Raw genomic sequence first — 16860 nt, 5'->3', positions numbered from 1 at the left:
CGGTTGACGGCCAGTTGCAGGCGAGTTAGGAGACAGGAGAGTTGCCTGGGGTTGAGCCAGAGGAGCTGTTCCCATGAGTAAAGGGAGGGATTAAGGGACGTCCTAGCAGTCCTAAAGCTCCTTTTGCTTTGGGGACTCCTGCCTTCTCCCCCTGAGTAGTACAGGTGGCTCCATCATGGTCCAGTTTGAGAAAGAGGAAACTGAACTCAGGAAAGTCGAGACAGCCTTGGCATCTAGCAGGTCCCCGGGTGCACACAGTGAGACCCTTGATTCACATCTAGTCCCTCTTTCTGGGGACATCTGTGGGGCCATCGGTGTAGGAGTCCTGGTTAAGCAGGACTCTAGAACCTAGGGATATGTGCTCCCTTCTGATCTGTTCTAGGTTCTCATCGGTTTGTTGGCCTTGTCTTGGGAATTCCCTCCGGTTGCTGGTCTGTTTGCCTCTGTTACTGCCCTTTTAGACATGGCCAGAACTGCATCGATCCTGTAGGGAGCCTCTTGGGGAAGACCTTGGCAGGTCGATATGAAGGTGCCCGTCCATCAGCCGTGGTTTGGGGGCTCCTCTCTGGTTGTCTGTCTCTGTCTCTTTCTGTTCCATCGTCAAGTGAGCTGAAGAAAGGGTCAGCTCCAGTAGAAGCCTAAGGTTTTACTATAACGTCCGGCTGTTGGTTAGCATTCTGCATCATCGTACCCTCTTGCATTGGGGTTGGTCTCTCAGAGGTAAAGTGAGTGGAAGAAGTGTGTGCGTGGGTCTGCTGTCCGCAGGCGCAGGTCTGCTGTCCACAGGGGCAGGTCTGCCTGTCCGCAGGCTCTCGCCTGCCCGTCTGCAGGCTCCCGCCTGCCAGCCCTGGTCTCAGTGGTCCTCTCTGTCCTGTTACTGGCCCTTTAGTACACGGCCGCTGCCTCCATCTTTCTGGTAGTCTCTTGAGCACAGAGACCCTGGCTGCATGGGCCACCTTTAGGGATGAGCCTCTCTAAGAGAAAAAGGGTCCCTGTAACACAATCGGCCCGTCAAGGGTCTTTCTGGATTACTGAGGTTGGTCTTTCCGAGTAAAGTAGGAGAGAGACTCTGCACAGCCTTGATGGGGTGCAGGAGGGGTGGAGCCGCAGGAAGGGAGCCCAAGTGCCACAAGGCACTGCTCTGTGTGCAAGGACAGCAGGACACCAGAAGAATGGGTTAAAGGGATCTCAGTCTTTCAAACCCAGTGCTGCACCCCCAGCACCGCCGCTCAGCCTGGCCCCAGCAGCCAGCCAGAGATCATCTCAGTGTGGTCAAGGTCACCAGCCCTAAACTGGGAAAAAACAAAAACAGAACAGAAAACAGCAGCCAGGGCTGTGGAGAGGGGGACAGAACCTGCCCTGCCCCGCCTCCCAGCCCTGGGGGTGGGGGCTACTGGCCACAAGGGATGTGGCAGGAGGTTCCAGCTCTGTTAGCTTAGGACCTGGGGACAGAAGCTGGGTGTGGTGGGGCTCGCCTCTAATCCAGTGGCTCAGGAGGCTGAGGCAGGAGGATCTGAGTTCAAAGCCAGCCTCAGCAACAGTGAGGTGATAAGAAACTCAGTTGAGACCCTGTCTCTGAATGAAATGTAGAATAGGGCTGGGGATGGGGCTTGGTGGTTGAGTGCCCCTGAGTCCAATCCCTGGAACCCAACTCCCACCCCCAAAAACAGATCTGATAGGAGACCCTATTTGTTCATCACTGGGGCAAAGCAATTCTTGCTATGACAGTATCCCACCAAACTGAATGCCCGGGGAGACGGGCAGAATGAATAACTGCACCCAGAAAAGAAAAATAGAGAAACTAAGGCCGACCAATTTTGTTGGCAGCCTCTTCAAAGGGACCTTCAAGAAGCCTAAAGAAAAAGGGTGGAATGGCCTATCAATATGCTTAGTGTAAGGCCCCAAAGAAGCCTCGGGTACAACTGACAGCGGAGCTCACTTAGAGATGATGGCATGTGATAATAGGGAGACAGGTCAGGCTCCAATACATGCTGTGCTCCAACCCTTTGACTGCAACCTGGGAGAAAAAAGATTAAGGCACAGTAGCAGACTGTCCAACCCTCTCCTGAGATGAAATATGTGGTGTGTAAATCAAATGCACAAATAAAACGCAAAAGTATTGTTTCAGAATGAGTTGAAGAAAGAATCCAAAACTAGAAAATATATATTTTTTTAAAGTCATAGGCATGGAAATATATTTCAGTACAGAAAATTAGAAGATAAAAGGAATGTTTCTGGATGAGAAAATATTTTGTCTGGTAAAGTAATATTGTTGTGCTAAAGTCCAAGATGAAAGAGAACAAACTAAGGATACAAAGAAGTTGTGAATGTTTAGTAAGTTGTAGAAGGTAGATCTCAAAAAGTCTGTGTTTGTGATTATGTGGATATAATTAGTATTCATTCAAAATTATCTGAACTTTAAAGCACTGGTGTGGAGCAAAGCCTGAAACATTAATCTGTTTTTACCTATCAATATGATTTTCTTATATCCATTAGGTTTTAAGTCTTAAAGGAATTAGGGTTTGTACCTTTTAAAGTCTTTTTGGGTAGGGTAGTGGGAATTGAATCCGGGGAGCAATACTCCCAGCCCTTTTTAATATTTTATTTAGAGACAAGGTCTCGCTGAGTTTCTTAGGGCCTTGTTAAGTTCCTGAGGCTGGCGTTGAACTAAAAATCCTCCTGCCTCAGGCTCCCAAACTGCTGGGATTATAGGTATGTGCCACAGCACCCAGCTTAAAGTCTTAAATGATTACTTTGTACCTGGCTAAACCAACAACTATCATTTTAAGTTATAACAATATAGTTGACACCCTAAATAGGTGACTAGATATATGTATGCCTCTGAGAACTCTACCTGAGCCTTGTCTAAGTGTTATGTAAATGTTTACAAAATGAAGTTTATCTAGGTTTTCTGGCAAGGTAACCAATAAGCACTCTCTTTTTTGAACCTGAAATAGAAGGGCCACACTGTTCTTTGAAGACCTGTCTTATACCTATATGCTTTGAGTAAGTCAATTTGTGATCATTAATACTGTTTCCTAAATGGATGAGATTTAAGGCTATCTTTTGATTTTTGCTAGTACTGCTAACCCATTCAGATTATTGTTACCACACACTACAGATTCTAAGTTGTACTTTAAAAGTTAAGCTTAGGGGAGCACTTTACGAAGTTGGTGTTCTCTAATTATCTGTAATGCCGGGTATGGTGGCACATGCCTGTAATCCCAGGGGCTCAGGAGCATAGACAGGAGGATCTTGGGTTCAAAGCCAGCCTCAGCAACAGAGGTGCTAAGCAACTCATTGGGACCCTGTCTCTGAATAAAATACAAAATAGGGCTGGGTATGTGGCTCAGTGGTCAAGTGGCCCTGAGTTCAACCCTGGTACCAAAATAAAAAGATTACTGTGATCTCAAAATTAACAAGATACAATGCACAAGGCTTAAAATTATTAAAATCGTTTTTTTGGGCTCATAGCTATTACACAAACTGAATGTTTTTGCTTTGTCAATTTCATTTTTTATTTTCCTTGTAAACTTTATAACTGTTGCTGGTTAGTGCTTTGCAGAGATACTGCTTCTAATCAAACAACCTGGGCTGGTATTAGATAATAAGTCACCACCTACAGAGCAGAGTATATAATGCTGACTTGCAGACCAATACTGATCCTAATTAAATGAAGAGGGTGTCTGTAAAATCATATTGAAGTTATATCCTGTTACTCCCTTTTTAAGACTGGTGGAATTGGCTTGCTGGGTGTTTAAAATCAAAAACCTGGGAGACCCAAGTCAAGGGAGTGAAAGGGCCAAGGAAAAGCAGCCAACACTTTGGCCCTTGCCCTCTAAGGTCAGCCAGGACCCGAGAACGATAGGACCCCTCTCTGGGCCCTGCAACTCTAGTGAGTCACCTGATATGGGGATGGGGAGACCAAGAGGACCCAGAGAACAGGAAGCCAACCAGTGCACACTCGTAAAGAGGAGGGTTACTGGAGAGGGAAGTGTCCCTGATGCTTCCAAGAGAAGCCACTTGGGTCAACCAGACCTGGACCCATCCTGGCAAGTGGCACCACTTGGTAGAGGAAAGCTAAGGGAGCCAGGAGGCTTTATCACCAAGAGTGATCCCTGAGGCATCTCAGTGGACTCTTAAGAGTAGATAGGAACGGGGTCAGTTTTGGCAGGAGAGGCAGTATGGCCTAAAGCACAGTCCTACAGGGACTTTTAAAAGGAAAAACAATGTTTTGTTTTTAAATGTAACTTAAGATGGTGTCAGCCCTACCCAAAGTAAGTAAAGGTGTTGGCTATATAGGAAGGGTTCTGTGTGACAGTGCCCAAAAGTGATGTTCTAAAGGACTCTAGGCTGCAGTCTGTCCTGAGTTAATTTGGGCCTGCTGTCCTAGATCTACAAATCTTCCTAACCTCATTCATTGTAAACTGGATCTGTTTTTCACAGATACGATTATGAGTTACTGTCTTCACGGTTTTCAGAGACTGGTTGAAATACTAACTGTTTCTGCGCTAATTGTGTACAAAAAAGGAAAGCTTTGCTGTCTCTATTGCTGTCTTCAGACGACCCCCGCCCTGTGGATGCCTTGACTGCTCTGATGCTGAATGCCCTTCACTGTCCATGCCGCACCTGATAGAGAACAAAAACTTCCGGTTATTTCCCCCAATTTGCCCTCTTTCAACAGGTAATTGCTTGGAGATGTTGTCACCGATTTTTCCATTGAAATGAAGTGTAAAACTGTCAGTGGGGAAATGTAACAGTGTCCACTTTTTAGGCTTTGACTTGGCCCTTGCTGCTCTGCCACTGCAACTGATTTTTAAGATGGACCTGTTTCTTTCTTTCTTTCTTTTTTTTTTTTTTTTTTTTGGTGCTGGGGATTGAACCCATGGCCTTGTGCATGCAAGATAAGCACTCTACCAACAGAGCTATATCCCTTTCTCTTCCTCTCTCCCAGCTCCTCCCTAACCTCAGGGAAAAGAGAGTCACTTTTCCTCCCCACCCTAGGCAGAGGTGTCTGAGCACACACCCACCATGGGAATGAAGTGATCCTGACTTTGGGGAAGGAACAGAATATCTCAGAAATGATTATCCCCCAAATTAACAAGTGAATTGCAGCCCGGATGGAGAACACGTGGAAGGTAGCCTTTGAGTCTCGGCTTGAAAAGCCCTGGTCCCCTAATGGGCAGAATCTCAGCCTTTGGGACTGGAGTCTCCCGTGTTTCTCCTTTGCTGACAAAGCAATGAACATTCCTTTTCCTTTTTCTCAAAACTGTGTCCTTGTTATTGGACTGGCATACGGGATAAGAACCCCCAGTAACACGCCGTACTCCGCCAGCACCACCTCACATGCCCACCCCCCTGTACCTGCGGTAAGAGCAATTTGAGAAAGTCTTTTCCCACCCAAATGCACCTTCAAGTCAACCATCTACACCAACACAGTCTCCCCGACATTCCCGCGGTCCGGCTCCACGCTCTGGCGCGCCGGGCCAGCACGGTTCGCTCCGCAGACCCAAGGATTGGGGTGGGGGCCGGGCCAACTGGACACCTATTTCTGAGCTTCAGGGCCCTCTGGACTCGAGGAAAGGGAGGGCTGCCGGCGGCAGAGGGAAGGGCGCTGGAGGCGGGAAGGGACCCACCGCTCAGACCCGGAGCACGGCCGGGCACGTGGGATGGCCTGGCTCCGCGTGTCCCCGTGCAGATGATGCAACTCGGCGCCCACGGGTACGGGAGTGCGGGTGGGGCGATCGGACCCCTGCGAGGCCCTCGGTCCAAGGCGCCAAGGGTCTCTGCGAGCCGGAGCTCACCTGGATGCAGAAACGGGAAAGCGAGGCGGGCTGGGCGGTCCGGTCCGGTGCGCCTGGGTGAGCTGCAGCCCCGACGGCGGCGAGGAGGAGAAGACCCCGGGGGCTGGCGGGCCTCGGTGGACCCGGCGGCGGACAGTGGGCGGAGGCGATTGGCCCAGCGGCGGGGGCGGAGGGCCGGTGCCGGCCAATCCCTGGGCGCAGAGCGTCCGGCCCTCGCGCGCCGCTCGGCCCCGCCCCCTCCCACCGCCCTGCCCCCACCCCAGCCGGCCCGCCCTGGCCCGCCCTCCCCCATCTTACTCCCCCACCCCCACCTCCGGGCCCCGGCCTCCCGCCCCGCTCCGCCGCCCGCCCGCCCCCTCCCCTGGCCCAGCTCCCTGGACCCCCTCCGTCGGCGGGACAGCGGGTGGCGCTGCCTGAGTCCCCGGGTCCGGGTCTCACCTGGTGAACTTGTCGCACCTGGAGTCTGAGAAGGATTTGCGGCTGAGTTCGGGAAGCGAGCGGTGTCGAGAGTGGGGGTCCTGCTACCCCTGAGGCTGGATCCCAGGTTTGTCGCCGAGTCCACGTCGGCGCCCGGGGCCTAGGACGGTGTCCCCGCGGCGTCTTCCTGTGCCAGCGAGCTGCCGGAGGCCCCTCTGCAGAACGCCCCCTTCCCAGGCTCCGCGGTTCCCGGGCTCGGTGACCGCTCCCGCTGGACGTGGCCACCTGACGCTCGGAAGGCGCTTGACCAAAAGTCACAGGAGCGGTGTGGGACGGAAATGTCCCCGTAGCCCTCCTGGTACCAGGCTCCAGCGATGGCCGGCCCGGAGGGGGCGCTGATCGCGGTGCCCGAACGCTGCGCTCCGGCTGGGGAAGAGGCCGATCTCGGTGCCCCGTCCCCGTTGGCTCAACAGGTGTCCCCGACTGTTGAGTTATCCCGGGACCTAAGATGAGTGACGGGTCTAGGGAGGTGCCTGCAGGCGTTGCCAGGGGCGCCTGCGCTGGCCACCGGCGCCGGCATTGGTTCACCGGGCGCAGGAGCTCAGTCTGGGGAAGGGCGCCTGGTATGACCAGGAGCCCTGGGTGGAGAGCAAGGCGCAGGAATGTGGGAGCTCCCGTTGGACCAGAGGCAGGAGACGTCTCACTGCACAGGTGACGTCTGAGCCCGGAACGGAGGAGCCACATCTTGTTCTGGAGAAGAATGTTCCCGGCTGAAAACTGCACGGGTAATGCCTGGGGCGGGTCGGAGGACATGCTGAAGTCACAGGCCGCGGCTTCTGGGGGCCCTGTAGGGCAGAGGCCAGGGTCTGGATTTCAGCAAAGGGTGGTCTCTTAGAGCGTTTCAAGCTAGGAGGTTTTGAATGTGTTCTGATTTTTTTTTAATCTCAGCATTTCTTTTATCATAAAAGTGGCAAGAACAGCACAAAAATCCCGAAGCACCCCCTCCCAGTTTCCCCAATATTAGACTTCCTAACCCTGGGCCCTGTGAGCAAGGCCCTGGAAACAGCTCTGGGGTGGTGGAAGTGGAACCCGGAAACCCTTGTGGGGACTAAATCCCCTGTGACCCGAGTCTTGTGGAAAGAGAAGAATTTGGACACACACACACACACACACACACACACACGCAGGAGAAGGCCATGTAAAAACGTGGAGCTACCCGAGAAGGTGGCTGTGGTGGGAGCTGCCCTCTGGCCTCCCTCCACTCCAGCCTTCTGGCACTGCCAGACCTCATTTGCGCTTGGAACTGGGAGATGACACATTTATGTTTGTTTTAAGCCAAGTTTCTGGTAATTTGTTGTGGCAGACCAATTTTTTTTTAAAGTCCATATGTATAGATATTTCTGACTGTCAGAAAAGTGGCAAGAACAATACAAAGAATTACCAGAGCCCTTTTGCAAAACTTTCCAAATGTTGATGTTCTTACTAGTCTGCTGGCTCCCCTCCTCACACACACTGTCTGGCCACTGGGTAGTTGAGCGGAGTTGCAGACTGTGATGTCCCTGCTCCCCCTGGCTCTGGTGGCCCCCAGGCTTGCAGCAAGTGCCTGAGGGCAGTCTCTTCCACCTCTCCTTCTGTGGAGCAGTTTCTTGGTCACTCCTTGTGTCTCAGGAGGTGGCTTTTTCCTTTGTTGGCTCTGGGGATTGAGCCCAGGATGCTGGACTCCTGAGCCGCATCTCCAGCCCTTCCTGTTCTGGGGAGACTCCTGCCCAGCCAGGCCAGGAGCCTGCTGTCTTCCTGCCTGAGCCTCCGAGTTGCCAGGATCACAGGCTGGGCCTCGCCCAGGGAGGCAGGCAGAGTGTACAGAACAGACCTTTTGCAAGGTGTTTTGACTTGGATGTGCCTCATGTTTCTTTAGAGACCCAGGGGACAGCCACCTGGCTGAAGGCCATGGGTGGGATGTACGTCCTGATCCAGACTGGGTGCCAGGTCCTGCTGCCTCCTGTGGTGCTGACAGGGACCTGGGTAAGGAGCCTCCACAGGCTTCTCCACTGCGAAGCTACGGCCTTATCTTGGTCACTAATAAGTGTCTCTCGAGGCATGTTTTATAACGATGTGAATGTTCTGTGAGACTCAGCCATTCCCTAGTTTTAACACTTATTAATGGATTTCGTCTGAATCAGTTCTTATTAAAATATTTGCCAAACCCTGAGTCTTCTAGACTGTGTGTTGTCACTGGGCATCACATGTGTTAAGAGAATCGCCTCCTGCCTAATTCTCTCTTTTATTTAGATTAGTGTGGATGCATAGATTCATTTCTTTCCACACAGACATTTAGCTGGGTGTGAGGCTGCGGGCCTGCAGTGCAGCTGCACGGGAGCAGAGGCAGGGGCTGGCAACACGGGGAGACCCCATCTCAAAAGAAAAATGGGAGAAGAAAGCATGTTTTATTATTGAAAATGCACAATGGATTTTAAAATAAACACAAGTGTTTAGTAGTCAGAGTCGTGAAACTCACTACGATTTAATTTCAACATTTTTGTCACCCCCAAAAGAAATCTTGTACCCATTAACAGTCATCCCTGTTCCCCTTTCCCAATATTCCTTCCCTTACCTATACCTCCAGCTACAGGTAAGCCATCTCTTGCTAAAAAAAAAGAAAAGAAACTGCACGTAAGTGTATAATTTAAAAAATAGTTACAAAGGGGGCTGAATCTGGGTGCAGTAGTACACACCTATAATTCCAGCAACTCGGGAGGCTGAGACAGGAGGATTGCAAGTTAGAGGCCAGTATCAGCAACTTTGCAAGACTGTCTCAAAATAAAAAGGGGTAGGGTTGTAGCTCAGTGGAAGTGTGCCCCCGGCGGTTCAAACTCCAGGACCTGGGGATGTAACTTAATGGTGTAATGCTTGCCCAGCACAAAGCTGTGCGTTCCATCCCCAGCACAGACAAAAGAAAAAAAGAAAAATTCTTCCCAAAGATTTCTAAACTTCAGATGTTGTGCTTTGAAACCACAGCAAGATACACCTTCCATTGGGTGTGGGGATGATTCTTCCTCCGCCACATGCTCTCCACCTTGGGACTTTTTTCTTTTTGTGGTGTGGGGATTGAACCCAGGGCCTTGTGCATATGAAGCAAGCCCTCTACCACCTGAGCCATACCCCAGCCCCGCCTTTGGACTTCTGACGTAACCAGCGGTTGTGCACAGTGGCACATGCCTATAATCCAGCAACTTGGAAGGCTGAGTCAGGAGCATTGCTAATTGGAGACCAACCTCAGCAACTTAGTGGGACCCTGTCTTTAAATAGAAAAATATAAAGGAGCAGATCTGTGGCTTAGTGGTAGAGTGTCCCTGAGTTCAGTGCCCAGTACCATGAAAAAAGAGAAAGTGCTAATCTTTTAGAAATGAATGGAGCTGATGGAGGCAGGTTGTTTTTTTTCTGTTTTGGTACTGGGGATTGACCCCATGGATGCTCTACAACTGAGCTGTACTCTTAGCCCTTCTTATTTTTTATTTTGAGATAGGGAGGAGGATAGTAAGTTTGAGGCCAGTCTGACAACTTGGTGAGACCCTGTCTCAAAAATGAAGTTAAAACACAGGCAGGAGACAGATGTAGCTCCGTGGTAGAGCTCTTGCCTAGTACATGCGTGTGAGACCCTGGGTTCAATCCCCAGCAACCTGGCCTCTGCACTTAGTCTTGGCTGCCTAAGGGTGGGGGCAGCAGTCCTTCCTCTCAGTTGACCGTGGCAGTTAGAACCCAGATCAGGCCCCAGATGTGCTCACGGCTACTGGGTGGTCCTCTCTGGACCCTCTTAGTAAATACAGGGAGACCCCCACGTATACACACCGAACCAGTTACTACCCAGAACCAGCTGGAAAGATGGTTCTGGGGGGCTCACATGACTCCTTCAGGTCCAAACCTAGCTGAGGGTTCCTTCACCCTCTGTCTCCCAGGGGAGCCTGGACACACCCTGCACTTTCCCTAGCTTCCAGCTGACCAGCAGCTGAGCAAAGCTTCATCGATCCCACACTGGCTTTGCTCTAGATGTCACCATGACGTGTGGCTTATGATAATGGTGACCTTGGTGACTCTCCAGGGCCTTCGCTGTGTCTTCACATCTGTCTCCTCTGCTGTCTTGTCTCTAGGCAGGTCTCTGCTTGGCTCTGCATACAGCATATTAATCACTGACGGCATATTTTGTCCAGAACAACAATACTGGTTGTTTTGACCTGAGCTTACCCAATCTCTCTCCCCACTTTAAGGGCTGAAGACACCCAGATAAGAGTCACCAGGACATCTTCCTGTCCAGGCCACCGGGGCAGCAGCTGGAAGTCTCCAGCCGAGTTCTTCCCTGCCTGGTGCCCCTGCTCCTCTCCCGTCCAGCCTGTCGAGTGCCTCAGTGCACTAAGATGGCCTCGATGGCCGTAGCCCCATCCTCTGGGATTCTGGCTTTCCAAAGAAGTCTTCCTCCTAGGCCCGGCTTCTCCTGAGTCAGTAAGGGCACTTGGGTTTGGTAACTGCCACTTCCCCACTTCAGCTCATGCTGTCCGGCCCAACACCCGCTTGCTCAATCTCACAATGTGCGGGGTCAGTGTTGGACTGGAACTCTTGCCTCTGGGTAAAACATTACCATTGCTGAGAGTCAGCTTTGCGTCATTATCTGTGTCTTTAGCTGAAGGCACAAGGTCCAAGTGTTGCCATCAAAGGCCCCAGGAGCAGGGCACTCACCCCCTCAGCGGGGTTCGTTTGTGTTGGTATTCGGCTTTGGGGTCCCTGCTCCTTCACCTCTTTTGTTTTTACAAGCGTGTGAATCGTTACCATCATTCCAAAAGCTAGACATGTGCGGGAAGTGCTGTGCCGTGTGCCCCACCCATCTCCTCGACTCTGGCTCATCCTGCTGGGGCTTCGCACGCTCGGGAGCAGGCTTGTGTCTGTGCGAATTGCCTGTGTGGGGGAAAGGGCTGCCCCTGTCCACTGCTTTAGCAGGTGGCCTTGCTCCAGGCTGGTGAGCAGCATTTGGAAGGCAGAGGCCTGCAGTGTGAGGTCTGCCCAGAAAGGCCAGGAGATGGTGTGCAGGACTACACATGTGGAGTCCCAGCAGCTGGGCACCAAGGGGCAGAGGTGCCCAGTAGCCACCGGGTAAACTAGTCGGTCATTTGGAGAGGAGCCTGAATTTGGAAGGAGTCAGTTAACTGGTGCTACCTGAAGCCACGGGAGGGAAGATGCCACCTGGAGGTGGGGGTGGTAAAGTGAGAGGCCAGAAAACATTCACTTCCTGGAGTGTCGGGGACCACTGTGGCCAGGCAGGCCGAGTGGAGGGCATGCTCAGGGAAAAGGGCGCTCCAGCCGGCCAGGCCCTGCCAGGGCCCAGGAGGGAGGAGCGCTTGGCAGGACGCTGGATTTGATGGTGGGGGCAGCCCTGGCCAGTGTGGTTTCTGTGGCTCAATGGGGTAGAAATCTCAGAGAGGGTTGAGGAGCGGGCAGGTCAGAAGACAAGGACATGTGGCCCCCATGGCCCTAGCCACTTCCCTTTGTCACAAAAGGGGATGCAGAAATGAGACCAGGGCTAGAGGAAGGCAAGGCTCAAGGGACAGTGGGGGTACCACGTTCTCACCAGGGGAGCCTCCAGCGACAGGGAAGGCCAGAGGGGCAGAGTGCTCTGCAGGTGCAGGGACAGGGGCCTGGGGAGGTCCCTCTGTGGTGGCTCCCATGGAGCCACTGGCCCTCACAAGGACACTGGCATGCTGTTTAGACTTCCCAGCCACCAGGATTGTGACCAAACACATCTATTAATTAATTTGTTTTAAGATGGGGAGTATGTTGTCCAGGCTGGTCTCAAATCCTTGAGACAAGTGGTCCTCTTGCCTCAGCCTCCTAAGAAGCTAGGACTATGGGCACATGCCACCAAGTCTGGGTTAAACCTCTTATAAAGTGCCTAGTCCCAGCTATTTTGTTACAGGAACACAAAAAACAGACTAAGCCACTGACCTTTTTCGACCTACAACAAAAGGACACTTCACAGGATCCCAGTTCCCTGAGCAGTGTCCACCAGCCAGTACAGGCAGTGCCTCCACGTTGAAGCTTGGCTGTTGAGGTTGGTATGTGCCCTTTCAGGGTGCTCCCGCCCGGGGAAGCGCACTGTAGACACGGCACTTCTGAGCCAGACTGCTGTCTGTCCCTAGACGAGGGTCCCCACTGGGGACGAGGGATGGGTCACCTCCTCCAGTGCCCTCACCACTTAGAAACTACCCCCTTGGACAGGCCCACAGTCCTGCCATGCTCTGAATGCTGGACTCTCTTGAAAGGGCCACGTGGACTTGCAGCGGCTCTGGATTTTTTTGTCCTGCTGTCCTTGGTACAGGGAGGACTGCCACCTGGCTGGTCTCAGGACTATTTGATTGAGATATGGTGGGGAAAAAAAAATAGTTCAAAGACCTCAAACTTCCATTTTTTTGAAGATTGAAGTGGGGAAAGGCAATTTCAGGTTTGGAGTCTGTTCTCTCTCAGGGACCCGACAGTGGGAAGGGCCGCATTTTCAATCTCAGGCAGTCTTAGAAGGCCGGCTCATTCTCATCGGGTCTCCTACAAAGCAGCTGGGATGGGAGCCTCATGGACAGCGGGGCCCACTACTACCTGAGCCAGTGGCTGGGGCGGGGGGTTCACTTTGGCTGTAGGTGGTCATTAGTTCACTGGGGCGTGGCTCAAAACCTTCTAGGAGTAGAAGTCAACTGCTAATCCAGAGAACTAGGGGGATCACCGAGGAGTATTGGTGGGTACTAGGGATGTGGCTTTATGGATGACGGGACTTTTCCTTAGCAGAGGCCTACCCTGAGTGACCACCTTCTTAGCCCAGTGGGCAGAGAGGACACTGAGGAATACTGGGTTACTGTGTTCCCAGGAGACGACATCCACAGTACTGCACCTGGCCTCTCAGCCCCATCTTTCCTAGGACGATTCTTTCCTGAATTGTCCGAATGTGTGGTGACAAGGCCCTGACTCTGCGTGTCTTTTCTGGGCTGCAGGACACTACCTGTTTAAAAGGTTCACACCCTGGGGACCTAGTCTTTCATCCCTTTCCCAGCCTCGCAACAGGCAGCCGTCCTGGTGACAGCGCACACTCCGCAGACCCATGTCCTCCTTCAGGTGGGCTGTCCCAAGGCCAACACGTGCATGGGGGTGGTCTTACAAGTTTGTTGGCCTTAAAACCTGAATTATTTCTTTAATCAGTGCCATCAGTAATAAAAGTTGATGAAAGTGAAAAACAAATCTACGCAGGTGAAACTCCTTGGAGGCATCTCAGTCCTCTTGTCTTTGCCTGACTGACCATCAGTCCTGCTGGCCCACATCCTGTTTGTCCACAGCACACAGATAAAGGAAAGACCAAGAGAACCCAGAGTCTCCGTGGTCAGTGATTTAGCATACAGAGCCCTGTAATTCAGTGAGGAAAGTGGCCACATGCAGTGACCCTGATGGAGCAGCTGACCTGAACGCAGGAAAAATCAATCTCACACAAACACAAGAAATGACTGGAGATAATCGGACTTGAACACGGAAAAAAAAAAAAAAAAAGCTCAGGGTAGAATATCAGCAGGAAGTTGGGAAGGTAAAAATCAATCCGAACACTGGGGCAAGTGTGTGCAGTGTACATCAACAAAGGACTCATCTCCACACTCTGCGGAGGGCCCGAGGGAGGAGCCACAAACAGCCAACTCAGTCAACATTTTGAATAGACAAGACTTAAAGAAGAAGTCCTTCATAATGATATGCAAATGGCCAACAGCATGAAAAGGTGCAGTGTCACTAGTCACCAGGGATATGCAAATTAAAACAGCACCCACAGTGCACCCCATCAGAGTGCTAAGAACATGGAGAATCCCCCCCCACCCGCTCTTGCCTGGTCAGGCTTCTCCACTCTTGCCCCCCCTCCGTGCATCACTCCAAACTGCAGCCGGATGCTGCCTCCAACATTCACACACACTGCGGCGCAATCCCTCCTCCACCAGGCAGGACCCCAGCTAGGTCTTCCCATGGCCCACCAGAGCCATGAGTTCTGTCGCCCTTCAACCTCTCCTCATGTTTTCTGGCCATCTTTAGCACAGTGGAGCACACAGAGGAGCAAGCATACCTTGCTGTATGCATCATGCACTAATCAGACGGGGAAGAAATACAACATAAGCATAACTGGGTGTCTTCAAGAAGCCATGCACAGGACAGATCAGCCTTGAAAAAGCCCATCCTTGAATTACTGGAGTGAATCCCACTCTGTTGTGGCACATGTACTATGCTGTGCTGCTAGTCTGTGGTAACTTGTCCTTTTGTGCCACTTTTAGAGCTGGGGTCCCTGCATGTACCTCTGTGCCATGGGTTCTATCAGTGCCACACTCACTCCATATAAAGGATTTCTGATTAAAAAGGCAGCAATGATTTGGGCAATGAGATGTGAAGCACCGGGCCCTGGTTCTTCCTTGTCAGTGGCCTCATCAGCCACCTTAGCATTCACCTGAGGCAGCTCCATCTCCAGGGGCAGGGCAGGGCAGGGCAGGGCAGGGCAGGCTGGCATGCTGGAGTCTGAACACCAGCATTGCTGATCACAGACACTATGACAGCACAAGGCACCAGCCTGTCTCTGCTCCTGCAAAGTGAGATTCCGATTCTCAGAAAGGCAAGTGGGTTAATTTGGGTGAAGATCCATCTTCCCACTTTGTCTTATGTCAACCTCAACTCCCCTTGCCTATGTAGAGATTTTGAGGGAAGGTAATTCAACACGCATTCCTCATGGCCCAGTTCCAGTTTTGCTATGTCCAAAACCTTTGGAATAATGCTGCCCCACAAAAGGCCTCTCCTAGACCCCTTCCCAAGTTGCTCAAGTGAACCACAGGCAAAAGCCTGTCGTGTAGTTCTGTTCACTATAATAAAACACCCAAGCCAGCTAACTTTAAAAAGAGGAAATATTAGTTCAGTTTTGGAGGTTCAAGGGCATGGTGCTATCACTGCTCAGTTCTCAACGGCAGCACACCCTGGCAGACGTATGTGTGGAAGAACTTAACTTACACTGCCAAACAGCAAGTCAGAAAAACTAGGGTCCCACAATCCCCTTAAAGAGCACACCCCAGTTATCCAAGGAACTCCCACTAGAGCCCATCCCCCAAGGGTTCTACCACTCCAGACAGTGCCACCCCAAGGACTAAGCCGTCAATCATAATGAGAACTTGACCATTATGACCACATGCAGATCATGGCAAGGCCCTTGCTATCCCCTGCACCATCAGCTGGAATATCCAAAGTGCTAACCAGGCATTCAGCAGGTCCTTCTCACGCCATGTCTGGTGTGTACCTAGAATGTCACCACACCCTACTGTGCTAGTGAAGCCCATGAATGCCAAAAAGCCCTGGAGTTGAGGTAGTCAGCTCTCAGAGAGCAAGTTGAGCCTACTCAGGGGCTGTGCCTTCCTCATAGGTAGTGAGAAGTCCCTGTGCACAGAACACAAACCCATGAAGCCTCATTTCCAGAAAAAATATATATATTCTTTTACAAAATTAAGGAGAAATTGATGAAAGGAAGTTAGAAAATCCCAATGGGCAATCTGAGAGTTGGAAACCCTCTGCTGAGCACCACACTTCTGGGGAATTTACACAAACTGTGCTTCCAGCTTGGGAACCAGTAGACTCGAGTGGAACTGAAGAGTAGCCATGGCAGAGTCCTACAAGACATGGCAGTATACAAGACCATCCCAAAGGACGAAGCATTGGAAACTGTAAAAGTATTGTTTCCTGTGTTTTGAATTGTGACTGTAAAATAAATCACTGGTTGTTTTGGCAAACAGGCAATCCTGAACCGAGAAGTATGGCTTCATTTGCCTCTGCACCAGCCTACACTGTTAGGCTGTACTTCACCAACTGGCCAGGCACACGACAGACAGCAGCAACAGTGTTCTGGCGTCTCGGGCCATCTCTTCCAGACAGCTCATCTTCAACAACAATGTCTGAAAACACTTCTAATGACATTTTCCATTTACATTTTAAATAGATGTTTAAAATGGAGGAAAAGCTAATAGCAGGTAGTTATTAGACACAAAGTACAACTTCTGCCACCTTGCCCCTCTCAGATCAGTTGAGGAAACAAGAATCTGCACAATTACATCCGAACGTTAGACCAACTGAAATTCCTGTTCTGACATCCGGGGTCAGGGGGAGTACAGGGACGGGAATGTGACCCCCTACTCACCAGGAGCTGTCACTGACCCCCCCACACCTCTGGCCATACCATGAACAGACAAAACTCATTTCCACACACACCAATGTGAAAGTACACAACAGCACGTTTGTTTTACCTGTCACTGTTTCAAACAAGTACTGTTGCTCTTCCAGCAAAACTGAACAAGAGGAAACGACAATGTCTGGGACCCCCTCACCGCAGAGCAGGCTCCTGTGCCCCAGAACATGTGCTGAAAGGGGGTGGCTCCTGACTGGCGAGGACAGACTCCACAGGCTTCGTGACCAGGCGGGAGGAGAAATTCTGGGCCACCTAATAGGCATGTACCTGGAGTTGACTTTCCTGCACGAACGTCTCACCTGGTGTATTTTGCTTATTTAAGCAAAATATAAAACACTTTCATTTATACCCAAAGCAAGATGTGCA

This window comes from Marmota flaviventris, chromosome 8 (assembly GCF_047511675.1).
Source record: "Marmota flaviventris isolate mMarFla1 chromosome 8, mMarFla1.hap1, whole genome shotgun sequence".
Classification (NCBI taxonomy): Eukaryota; Metazoa; Chordata; class Mammalia; order Rodentia; family Sciuridae; genus Marmota; species Marmota flaviventris.
The sequence above is the reverse complement of the archived record's forward strand: the minus strand, read 5'-3'. Positions refer to the sequence as shown.